Source organism: Sus scrofa, chromosome 1, assembly GCF_000003025.6.
Source record: "Sus scrofa isolate TJ Tabasco breed Duroc chromosome 1, Sscrofa11.1, whole genome shotgun sequence".
Classification (NCBI taxonomy): Eukaryota; Metazoa; Chordata; class Mammalia; order Artiodactyla; family Suidae; genus Sus; species Sus scrofa.
The window spans coordinates 111,586,591-111,599,886 of record NC_010443.5 but is presented as its reverse complement, the minus strand read 5'-3'; the positions used below and the strand labels follow the sequence as shown (position 1 = coordinate 111,599,886).

General features: G+C 46.9%; 1 protein-coding gene across 3 annotated transcripts in view; it reads right to left on the bottom strand.

The window, feature by feature from the left end:
• ANXA2 (annexin A2) overlaps nucleotides 1-11,166 on the bottom strand; it is a 46,344-nt gene extending 35,178 nt beyond the window's left edge. The window contains exons 1-2 of one of the 3 annotated variants that reach the window (XM_013992912.2): nucleotides 10,621-10,659; nucleotides 4,162-4,370 (exon numbers count right to left, since the gene is read on the bottom strand). The gene's annotated coding sequence lies outside the window, so the exon portion shown is untranslated. 3 annotated transcript variants of the gene reach the window in all.

The window sequence follows — 13,296 nt, the reverse complement described above, 5'->3', positions numbered from 1 at the left end:
TCTTTGATGGAGGAACTCCTGCCCATGCAAAGCTGCTTTCTGTTCTCTTCCAGCAGTGTGCTTAGTCTACATGTTTTCCTACAATTGGCTTGGAGGGAGTATTTTGACAGAGACATTTGCTAATTTATCGGAAGGCTTTGACTAGGCAGATTCCAGGCTCTGTGTGGGGTGATTTAGACGAATGAAAGAGAAGAGGATTCACCTTTATTTGTGGTTATGCATATATTTCTGCAAGACATTCACCCTGAGCTCTCTCCTACACTACTCTTTGCTCTTCTTGATGCTCACCAAGGCTCTTTAGGCATGGCAAAACTGAAAAAGCACAACCATTCCAATTCCTCCACTCCCACACCACTCAGACTCCATCACACACCCTCCCTACCCCCTGTATGTCCCACTGCTGGGATATAATCCTGATTTGTAGTATCACCTTCTATAAATAAATTGTGGTACATCCAGACAATGTGATAGTACTCAGCACTGAAAAGAAATAAGCTCTCAAGCCACGAACAGACATGGGGGAAACTTCAGGCAGTACAAGGATCCGTGGTTGCCAGGGATTAGAGAGGGAGAAAGGAGGGATGAGGGGATGGAGCACAGAGGATTTTAAGGGCCATGAAACCATAATAGAGGAGACATGTTATTATATATCTGTCCAAATCCATAGAATGTGTGACACCAAGAGCAAATCCTAATGTGAGCTGTGGGCTTTGAGTGATCACAATGTGTCAGTGTAGGTCTAGCAGCTTTAAGAATCACACTTCTCTGGTGGGGGATTTTGACAGCTGGGGAGGTTGTGTGCGTGTAGCGGGGTGCTGGAGATATATGGGACTGTGATTTTCTCTTTTTCTGTAGCCTCAAACTTTCCCCCCAAATAAAGTCTATTTTATTTAAGGGTCTTGCTCTGAAGCTAGACTACCCAATACACTAGCCAGCAGTCACCTGGGGCTATCAAGCCCAACTGAGAAGTGTCCACTCCAACCTGAGATGTGCTGTAGGTGCAAAGCACACACCACATTTTGAAGACTTCGTGTGAGAAGAGGAGGTAAAAATCTGTGAATAATTTTATATTGATTATATATTAGATTTATAATGTGTTAGGTATATCAGAGGAAATAAAGTACATGATTTAAATTTAATCTCAGAGTTCCTGTTGTGGCTCAGCAGAAACAAATCTGACTAGCATCGATGAGGACGCAGGTTCAATCCCTGGCCTTGCTCAGTGGGTTAAGGATCCAGCATTGCTGTGAGCTGTGGTGCACGTTGCAGTCACGATACAGATCCTGTGCTGCTGTGGCTGTGATGTAGGCCAGTGGCTACAGCTCTGATTCAGCCCCTAGCCTGGGAACGTCCATATGCCAAGGGTACAGCCCTAAAAAGACAAAAACAAAAAATTAATTTCATCTGTTCTCTTTTACGATTTTTAAAATGTGGATACTAGAAAATTTACAACCGCATATGCAGTTCACATCCTATTTCATTGGGCAGTGCTGGACTAGAGCATCAGACAATGGCACAGTTCAATCCTAGCCCAGAAACCTTCACAATAGCTGGATGGGATGACTAAGTTTGAGATTTCTTGTCAAGACAGTTTGAATCTGGGGCTTGATAGAACAAGAAATCTCCAACTTCACCTTGAGCCAAGAAACATCCCAGAAGGTCTCATCAGTATCTTTCTGCTGAGAATCACCAAAGTGGAGATGAATTCCCAAGGAAAGGGACCACCTAAGCCTTGGCCTTGACTCTTGCCCCTGGGGCTCAGTCAGAACTGGATGAGGTCTGCTGTGAGGGGTAAGCTGTTGTCACCTGCCTTAAAGAATGCTGGTCCCCACTGTAAACAGCCAAAGCAAAACAAAATCCAGAAGACCAGTAAGTCTGAGTTACAAACGGAGATGTTTCTAGGTGAACTAAATTCCATGTATATGTGAGATCAGGTACTTCCCATGGGTTCTGATGTTTAGGGAAGCTTCTGCCGTGTGGTTCTTTCCAGCTGCCTTTCCAGCTCTGAGCACTGGCTTGGAGACGAATCCCCACCCAAGTCCCCCATGGAGCCTCAGTACCATACAAACCAAAGGCCATCTGATTCATGTTAATCCTTCTCCCATAACACACTGAGACAGAAAAATCAGGATTTTAAAAAGCCCTACAAATCTTCCTTTCTGTTTAACCATCCACAGTTGTACCGCTCTTTCATCAAATCAATCCTGCATGACACTCTCAACTAAATTCCTATTTTATCTTGTCATGATAGTTCAAAATCCATCCTTAGGCGTTGTTCTCTTACTCCAGCTCCACCCAGCCCCTCTATCTATTCCCCAGCAAAAGTGGACTGGAGCCAAATTGTTCCCAGCATCTCTCCAACATCTTTAACCCACAGCCCTCTGACTCCTGTCTTCTACCCCATCTCCTTACCCTCACTTCTTCCCCTAGTGACAAACCCCGCCCACTCCTCAAGCCACCACTACTTGGGCATCTGCTCTCAAGGGTGGCTGCAACCCCCATTCCACAGCACTATCTCCCCCCTTTCAAGGTCAGAAACACTTTCAGATGCCATGAGATTTACTCATTGAGCAAAAGTGTCTGGAGTCTCCGCCATGCACCATGTATTCAAATGGCAAGTACACAGTATGATTCAACGAAACGGGGAGCAAGTTTTACCTCGTCTGCCCCAAAGAGACTCAGTTTCCCCACAGACTGAAGAGGGCCTCTGCACATTCTAGGTGCTAAACAAATCTTCAGAAATAATGAGTTGCTATTTTGTATAATTATCACTTATATTATTTATAGTCATTCTGTAGAAAAAGCAACAACATCACAAGAACCAAAAAGCTGTATCTGTGTAGCCTGCTACTACTGCATGCAAGTGTCTTCTTTATCCATATACATATTTCCTACTTCATGCAAGCTTACTGGTAAGCATTTTTTTTCACCTTAGAAATAAAATACGGGCGTTCCCGTCGTGGTGCAGTGGTTAACAAATCCAACTAAGAACCATGAGGTTGCGGGTTCGGTCCCTGGCCTTGCTCAGTGGGTTAAAGGATCCAGTGTTGCCGTGAGCTGTGGTGTAGGTTACAGACGCGGCTCGGATCCCCTGTTGCTGTGGCTCTGGCATAGGCTGGTGGCTACAGCTCCGATTCGACCCCTAGCCTGGGAACCTCCATATGCCGCAGGAGCGGCCCAAGAAATGGCAAAAAGACAAAAAAAAAAAAAAAAAGAAAGAAAGAAAGAAAATACGGCCCTCATCCTCTTCACTCCATCCAATCTTCTGGTTTCTTCACTCCATCCTGGTTACTTCACTATATCTAATCCCCTGGCAATACAAAGTCATTTTGCAGATGCTAGATTAAGCTTGAGAAGAAACAGTCGGCTTTGCCACTCATGTTTGCTCAAACATTAGCTTAATATAGTCCATTTGATTCATGAGAAGATGTCAGTGTGTTGCTACTTTTGAAAGCAGAAAAATAAAGTCCTGGCAGGGCTACTGCAGGTTACAAACACTGGTGACACTCAGGTAATCCATCAACAAGACACACACACACACACACACACACACACACACACACACACACTCAGCCTGCCCTGCATTAAGGGCTGGGGCAGACACACTATGAATTGCAGGCTTTGCCCATCCGGGCAGGACCTTCCAGCTCTCTTCCCTTCTCACCCCAGGAACACCAGCCCAGGTCATTCAGCTAATAAGGAAGAGGGGGAAGGGCCAGGATCTGGGTCCTCTGACTCTTGGGCCCCCGCCCTTTCAATTTCACCACGGTGGCTCTTCACTCCAAGAGATTAAGACACAGAGAAAAAGAAAAACCAACAGAAGGAAGGGTCAGCTAAGGATCTGATAAGGGTTGGTACGGACTAGTTTGAGAAGGGCAATCACTCACCATGGAAGGTTCCAGCCAGAGAAACAGGGACAGCCTGAGAAGATGATGGGGGAGAGTATGTCTGGAGGGTGGTGGAGGGCAAAAGACCAGGTTTAAAACCAGCCCTGTCTAAGTGGTGCCATGTGGGGAGCCTGAGGTGTGAGTTTCTGAATGGTTCAGATTTAAGCTTGGCCATGGAGAGGCCTTTGAGCCTGATGCTCAGAGTACCCATTCACCGGATTTGCTCAGGAGGCTGACTTTTCTTACCACAAACAATAGCTCTGCCTTAGCATACCTAGAGTTTAGTGTGAGAATGAAATGAAGTCTCCACGCTATGAGACAACGCCACGCCCGCTGACCACTCAGCATGGTGCAGGGTACAATGCTCAAGTGCATTAAAAGCCGAATAACCACTCCTCTTCTGGCAGACTCCACCACAGACTATAAAAAGGGCATCACTCTCTCCAACACGGCAGCCTCACCCAGACCTCCAACTGGTTTCAACTTGCCAAAAAAAAAAAAAAAAAAAAAATCAGCAAATTCCATCTGTTGATGAGTACCTTCACACACCAGCACCCAGATTCCCAGGGAAGGGCTGGGCTACTATAAGAGGATCGTTAAAACCAGACTGATTAGGGAAACGGTTTTGTTTTTGTTTTTGCTTTTTTAAGAAAGTAAGAGAGGTACAGGGAGAAGGACTGAAAGAGCCACACCCACTTGCAACTGGCCTGAAAAAATTCCTTTGGGGGGAGGGAACACAGATGCTCTAGGGCCCACCCTAACCAAGGGAACAGAACAGCTTCCTCTGGCCATGAAAATATTAATAAATGAGTTGTTAACTGCCTGACTGGAAAAGCTCTTACTGTGCAAAGCTAGACATTAAAGAAATCCATGCAGCTGCTGGAAAAGAAGAAACATACATCCTACATAAGGACTATCTTAAAAGATAACTTAAAGGGTTTATCCTTTTTTTAACCCAATAGATTTTTATTTAATTGATGTACAGTTGATTTACACATTGTGTTAGTTTCAGGTATACAACAAAGTGATTGTTTTGAGGGTTTTTTTTTTTTTTTTTTCTGTTTGTTTGTTTTAAGGGTTGCAACCCTAGGCATATGGAAATTCCTAGGGCTTGAAGTGGAGATGCAACTGCTGGCCTTCAGCCATAACCACAGCAATGCTGGATCTGAGCTGCTTCTTTGACCTATATCTCAGCTTGCAGCAAGGCCAGATCCTTAACCCATTCAGCAAGGCCAGGGATCAAACCCACATACATATGGATATTAATTATGTTTGGTTCTTAATCCTCTGGGCTACAACAGGAACTCCAATACTGTTTTTTACATACGTTCTTTTTCAGGTTCTTTTCCCTTATAGGTTATTATAAAATACTGGGTATAGTTCTCTGTGCTATATTGTCGGTTCTATGCTTGTGGGTCTGTTTTTTGTTTTTCTGTTTTTGTTTTTTCATTTTTTGTCTTTTCTAGGGCCGCACCCGTGGCAGATGGAGGTTCCCAAGCTAGGGGTCGAATCAAAGCTGTAGCCGGCAGCCTACGCCAGAGCCACAGCAACGCCAGATCCAAGCCACGTCTGCTGCCTACACCACAGCTCACAACATAGCCCAATCCTTAAGCCACTGCATGAGGCCAGGGATGGAACCCACAACCTCATGGTTTCTAGTCAGATTCGTTAACCAGTGAGCCACGATGGGAACTCCCTGTTGGTCTGGTTCTTAAACCCAAAAGATTTTATTGTATTTCATCGTTTCACTTCCAGCACAACAAAAACAGTACAAGGTAAAGGGCTTTAACTTCTTCCCCTAAGAAAAGTAAAGCAAAGTTAGCAACAAGGTTGAAACAAACAAAAAAAAGTAAACCTAGAAGTCAACACTTCAAATAATAAAAATAAGTTCTACAGACATGAATTAAGAACCAGCTCCAGAAAGCCCAAATCTTAACTAGCACAAATAAAAAGACACTGCAACCAGGCACATGTGCCCAGCACAACCTGAAACTAACCCAGCAGTTTTGTGAACACTCCCACTTTTTAAATGTGGAGTGTTGATGTGTTACCGCAAAAACACAGCCCTAGCAACCATGATGAATCAATCAGGGACAGGATGACACAAATGAGGATTTTCAAAGAAAAAAAAAAAAAAAAGGGTGGGGACATGGGGGTGGAGTACTGGAGTTCCCTGCCAAGTCCTTACTGTGCAATCCTGGGTCTACAGGACCAGATTAGAATTTTAAACCCAAAAAATGCATGAGTGGGCAGTAGGGGTGGGGTGCCCAGTGTACACCACTCACTACCCCTCCCCTCAAAAGCATTTTTAGTGAACAGAACCTTCCTGAAAGCACAGACTTTTCTCCTTGGTTTTATGGTCTTGATTAATGCCTGAGTCACAGGAGCAAGTCATTCCCCAGAAATCCTGGAATTCTGCCCAGTGGCCATGATCAAATTGAGCTGGAGGGACACAGTGGCACTTGCTCTGGCCTGTCCCTTTTGCTGCCCGACCTGAATCAATATTTGTTTGCTACCTCCAGACACCACAGCCTCTTACTCTCAGAGCCTCTCACCAATCTCCTGATATGGGGCTCGAGTGGAAAGAGCCAGGCAGAAGAATGATGTCACTTGGCCTGAGGCACTTTTCGGGGTTGGGAAATCAAGGTCTTCACATGTACAATTCAATTTCAGTGTTTTATGGCCCACGTATTTCCAACCGGGCCCTGCTGCTTATAGAAAAGGGTCAAAAGAGCATTCAGGATCTTCCACATGCTGGACGCTACTTATTCTTTCATAAATAAAGCGTGTGCAAACACACACGCACACACGTGCACGAACCAAAGTCAGACTCTTGCCTGGTAATTCTCCAACACACTCAGTGCTGTCTTACAACCTCAGGCCCAGGCTCTCCAAGTTCCCTCCACTGGGAGCACTCAATCTGGATCAGCTGACATTCTCATGAGACTTCAGGATACAAAACACACTGTTACCTTTCTCCTGCCCCTCTCCCTGCCCTGCACTCCTGTCTCCCTTGCTGTGTCTGTGAAATATCAGAGCTCAGTGTACAAAGGCATTCTTCCACTCTATCCTCCCACGGGGTTTCTGTCTTACTCATTCCCGTTTCCTCATAGGTCTGAGCCATGCCTTGCAGTGTAAGCGTTTTGTACTCACATTTCTGGATGGTTTACACACACTGGATCTTTCTGAATTGTCTCTCCCCCCCCTTTTCTAATACACTCCTCCTCAATTCTTTCTTTTCCTCAGAATATCTCAAGTGCAGGTCTGGTTCCATATGTTCAGAGCTGAGGCTTAAGTTCCCAGGCTCGGAGGTTCCAATCTCTGTAAAGCCTGGTAGATCAATTCCGGGTACCGCCTCCATCTCATCACATGTGGCTCACCTCCCCTCACACACCCTGCCCAACACCCCCCTCTTTACCACCGGGGTCCCCTAGGTCCAGCTCTGTCCACAAGACAATGTGGAAATGTTACCCACATCTTCAGTAAGGAAGGCAGAGAAGGAGGGGCAAGGAGGAAGGGTTTGCAAGTGGCCTTGGGACTCTGATTTCCTCTGAACTGGGAGTGTGGAGACTGGGTGTGGCAGAGAGACAAAGGGCAAGGATTCCATGGGACAGCTGCTCCCTGGAGTCAGAACTTTCCACACCAAGCCTGGGGAGTATTAACTCAGACCACTTGAATGCTACACCGTCTTCTGATAGGACAGAGCTCAGGGGGGTTAAAAGCTTCAGAGTGCTCCCTGGGAGAGAGATTTGGAGGTAATCTCAGTGGAACCGCACAGAAGAACAGGCCTGGTCATCTTCTGACCCCGACTGTGCCCCAACCAAGTAGCTGGGGACCGCCTCTGGCAACTGGAGGAGGAAAAATACAGCCGACAGTGAATGAGCGGAAAAAAAAATTTTTAAAGGACAGGAATTTCCTCTGATGGAGCCTACAGCCAGAACAGGGTGTGGCACCAGGGACTATGAGGGAGGTGGATTCCCACATGCAAGAGAAAAAAAAGAGCATTTCATTTCTAGTCTCACAAATCTGGAAGGCAGGCTAAGTCATGATAACTTTAAACCACACCTTCCCTAAAGCAGGTTAAATATGATGCTCAGGTCTGTGGGACAGCTGGATTAAAGGGAAAATGAGTCCCAACCAAATCTGGAAACCAATATTAAGTGGGGAAAGGGCCAAGTTCACAATTCACTGACTGTCTATGCATCTCACTCATTTTTGTCTCTAATATTTTTCTCCCCACTAGATTTAAAGTCTAAAGAGCAGAGATTTTCTTTGTTTTTGTTCTATTTTGGTCACTGGTGTATCCCCAGTGCTTCTACCTGTGAATACAACATGGTATAATAAACATTATTGAATGAACAGATGTTTGAAGCAGCTCAGGAGAGCCTGAGACTTTTCTGTGACACACCCACCTTCAGTTAGTGAGAAACACTTCAGCAGGCCCACACAAGCAAAGATCAAGACCAGATTCCAGGCCCAACAGTGCAGGAAGAGCCTACAGCCCTCAAAATCAATAGCAATTACAGACAGATACCTACCTTGCCAGGAAAACTACTTAAATTAGAAATTAGTCAGGAAACTAATGGCCACGACCGCCCAGGACGTTAATCGATACAGTACTTTAATAGCTCAAAGACACGGATGTTAAATATTGAGACTCTAGTCCAAAACCAAGCTCCTGATCAAAACCAGTAAGGCAGCAGTATTTCCTGTGCATTTACAGCAGGCAAGCCATTTGGCACTGAAGGAAATCACAAAATCCAGGTGGTCCCCAAATCATAAACCTTCAACTAAAAAAATTTACACTGATGGTCACACCCTTCCACTGTAGATGCACTGTAAACTTCTGGAGAAAGCCTTGATGAAGCTTTGAGGTAAAAGATGGAGCTAGAAGAGAAGAGAGTGCTTTGCGAGATGGTCTTAACACCACTGACCACAAAGGACCCTCAAATGGACCTCATCTAAAATCTCCCTTCACATTGTCTATTATGTGGCTCCTTAATTCCATAGCCTCAAATCCTATAAATTACAGATGTTTATGTTTAAAAAGTTTTGTTTTTTTTTAAATAATACAACTCCCCTAGGATGCTGGGCATTTTAGGACCACCAGCCATTCCTAGTATTGAATATTAATGAATATGGATTCAATCTGCTAGTCTCTAGCTAGATATACAAGGAGGGGAATGCAGAACTGGATAAGCAGGGATGGGCTTTTGCCATTTGGCAGGGGCGTGGGTCTTCAAAGAATCAGGAGGAAGAGAGACAAAAGTGGGGAGGGTGACAAAGATATAATTTTACAATTAAAATAATTTAATAAGGGTCAAGCTTAAAATGAAGAAAAAGTTCCAGTGAAATGTTTCAGTGATTTATTCTTTTTATCTCCATATCCTCCCTAACCTACCCTTTCACTTTCCCTTCGCTCCCCAACAGCCCACCTCCCAAATTCCACATATATTATCAGTATTTTTGATTCAGTGCACACAGGGTCTCTGGGCTAGTCTGACAAATTAAGCGCCTTCCATAACATTGCTTCAGTGGGAAAGTGAAATCGGCATCCCAAATAACCAAGTTCCAGACAAGCACAGTTAGGCACACTTTTGGATAGAACCCACTAGTAGAGTTCTCTGAGTGTCGGGGAACAGAATCCTGGACTCCAGAACACTATGGTTCTTGGTAAAGACCCAATACGTACCCATGAGGTTACTGCTCTTCTGTACACAGATGGAGAATACCTTTAAATAACTTTAAAATGGCAAATCTTAACACAAAAATAAGGACACTTTGTGTTGTATGGCACCTAATGTTTTCAGTGTGCTTTACATATTTATTTTTGAATGAACGTGTTTTTTGAAATCTTCATGACAACCCTATGAGGAAGGTAGGAATTGGCGTCCTCACAGAACTCCCAAGCAGCGGCCTGAGGGGCCACGCCCTTTTCTGTACCTTCCGTCCCTGACTCACTGCTGCATCAGTGCAAGTCAGTCAGTGACAACCCTCCCCACAGAACCCCGGGGTTGGGGGACACTTCCTTCCCGATGCAAAAGTGGTCAACCAAGTAGGGAAGGATACACGGAAATCAGAAGTTGCTCTTACAAGATAATCTAGACAAAGGAGAATGAGGTTTCTTCATTCTGTTTTGTTTGACTGGAGCAGGGGGCCGCTGCTAACAGCTCCCACCCCTTATCCTCCCCTCACTGCTTCCCTTCTACTAGTCGGCACAAGTTCCATAAATGCGCCTCTGTTTCAAGTAAAGTAACTTGGAACAGGTGGGGATTTCTTTCTAGAGGGTCGTGTAACGCGTGGAGGGTGCCGTAAGTCTGCTCTCCACCAGACCCGGGGCTCCAGGGCGGCCACACCCTGCCCCCCGCCGCGTCTGGCCCGTCTGGAATGCGGGGCCTCCCCCCGCCCCCCGCCCCCCGCTCCTCTCTCGGCGCCACTTCTCCGGGCTTCCTGCGAGCACTTCGGGGATGGGATGCCCAACCCCCTTCTTCTGCCCTGCACTCCCCAGGCTGGGGCGCACCTGGCCCCCCCTCACTCCAGTCCAGATCCCCACTATGCCCCCTCCCCAGAGAGCCCCTGGTGCGGACGGACTCTCCAGCCCTCTCCCCAGACAGCCTCGGGGTCCCCACCACTGGAGCTTCTCTTTGCAAGGCCGTCTCCTTCCCCGCCTCTCTGCGCCCCGCTAGCGCGGTGGCCCCAGGGCCATAGCGGGCGGACGAGGCGCCCCGCTTACCTGGGCCAGGCGCCGAGCGCTGCGAGCGTCCCCAGATGCAGAGCGGAGCTGCCTGACCTGGGTGGGGCTTTTATAGCCACCACATCCTCCCCGCCGAGGCCCGCCTCGCCCCGCCCCGCCCCGCCTTCCCCTGCCCTGGCCCATTCGCACCCGGAGTCGGGAGTCGGGGTGACTCACCCTACCCAGCCCGCCCGCCGCCGCCCGCAGGGTCCGCCTCGCCCTGTAACGTTCCCCGGGCCGCGCCAGTGGGAGCGGCCCCGCGCCCACGGCGCTGCCCTCCGGTAAAGCGCCGCCGAGGCTTCCTTGAGGCCCAGTACCGGCTTCGTTTCTTCCTCCCTTCCTCTTTTACTTCTGGAGCGCCACGTCGAGTTCTCAGCCCCGGCTCAATTTATAAATTGGCAAGACTTGAGCCGACTCTGAGCTTGGCTATGTCACTTTTTTTTAAGGCGTCAATGCAATGGAAGGAAGAATTGTGCCAAGAAACATAAATCGTGATTCCCCCGAGCTGAGCCGTTGGCATTCAGCTCCCGGTTACCGACAGCACACATATTAGCTTAACCTCTGACCGACAGTTCCTGGGAGGAGCGCGCGGAGGCGCGGCGGGTGGGGGTGGGGGGGGACGGTCCACACGGTCCCGGCGGGCAAACGATTGGTCCGCCCCCGCCTCCGAGCGCGCTGCGAGGCGTGGAACTACGGTGGGAGCTGGGTGGCGCGTTAGGGGGCCCAGACCCGGAGCCAAGTTCTTACCCACCACCCCCCCGCCCCGCCGGGGAGGCGCCCTTTGCCTGAGCGCGCCCTTCGTTTCCCTCCACGCTTCCCGGGACCGTTCAGCCTCCCGTGTGGAGCAGCTCTGCTCTGCGAGTCCTCGTGGCAGGCAGCCTTGGACTGGGTGGGGCCGATGGTTTAGAACCTCGAGTTCCAACAAAGAAGTTTCCTCCCTTCCTTCTTTCCGAACTGCCATTTTTTTGTTTGGTTTGATTTTGTTTCCCTCTCAGCCTCTCAGTAAGCTCCCTGGTTTTGTTCAGTTTCTCATTTTCTTCCATGCTCTTTCCACGAACTGCAGCGGCAACATGCAGACAAACATGGTTTTGTGTATGACTGCGTAAACACTGTATTCAAACCTCAAACTAGAGGGAAAGTTATGCTAAGAATCCAAAAGATCGCCCTTGGCTCCTTTTAATTCCTTTCATACACCTCACGTAGCTCTCTGCTGGTCTTGATGCTTCTGTGTTTTAATTTTCCACCTATGTTACCGTCCATTTTTACTCTTCAGTATCATTTCACTCCTGGGAATCAGAAAATGGTAAGGCCAAGACATCGTTCCCAAGCTCAAAGTCAAATCCAGACCATAAACGGGGCCTCTGGACACTCAACTCAGAGCTCACCCAACCCATTTCTTTCACTCAGAATGAAACACGATTGGCACTGTCAGAAGGACAAATAGAAAAGAAAGCAACTCTGTTCATACAATTTCTGATTTACATTCAGAGCTATTCAATTTAGACTGAAAACTTTTAAGCCAGAAATTGTGTTTTTCTGCCTACTCCCTGAACGTTTTGGAACAGAAGGCGAACACAGGATGATAATAATGGTGGACAAGATTCTGACTCTCTTTCTCTTCTCAGGGCTGATTGCACAGCCTCTGACTCCTAGTTGTGCTGTTATAGGCCCTCTACAGAAGATAAGATTTAATTCAAATCCTGTGGACTACCTAAAAGCCAAGTATCCAAAAGAATGCTTTTGCTTATCTAGGGCATCCAGCAAATCCAAACATACAGATCTGTTCAATAGTCAGAGTTTGCTTTATGCTACAGAATGTCACACTGTTGTTATCAGAAAAATGAAGCTGTTAGAAGTCACAGTTTGCTATTTATGAGCAATGTGGGGCCAGTTCTGCCTCTATAAAAGAAGTTTTGAATGGCTGAGTGCAAAGATCCTTTTTCCTTTCTTGTTTTTCCCCCCATGGCTGGGAGAATGTTTACTACAACAGATCTCAGATTATGTCTGCTATAGTGCATGGTCTCCTCTAAAGCCTTAACTTTATTTTGTTCACACTTTATCTGCTGCACTCACTACTAATAGTGCCTAGCTAGCAGGCATAGGCACTTACTAAAAACTACAGAATAACAGAATGGAATTATTCACCCAAAAATAGCATGTTAGAGTAGAGAGGGACCTTAAGACACTAACTTGGAGTTCCCTGGTGGCTCAGCAGGTTAAAGACCCAGCATTGTCACTGTTGTGGCTCGGGTCACTGCTGTGGCATGGGTTTGATCCCTGGCCTGGAACTTCCACATGCTGAAAGAGTGGCTAAATAAATAAATAAATCTGCTCCAGTAACAGCCAATTAAATTGCTAAAGCCAATTAAAAAAAAAAAAAAAAGACACTACTTTGTCCAATCCTTGATTAGTATAGATGAATAAACTGGAGCCCAAATAATGTCTCCTACCTAGTCCAGAGATTAAACAGTGCACTCAAGTTGCTTATCGCAGTCCCACCAATTATCACCAAAACTGAGTGGTTCAAACATAAACAACCATTTATTTGCTCATGGTTTTGTAATTTGGACAGGACTCAGAACAGCTTGTCTCTACTCCGTGATGTTGGGTGGGGCAGCTCAGCTGAAGTGGTACGATGGAAAGGAATTTCACTCACTGGGCTGGTGCCTCCACTGG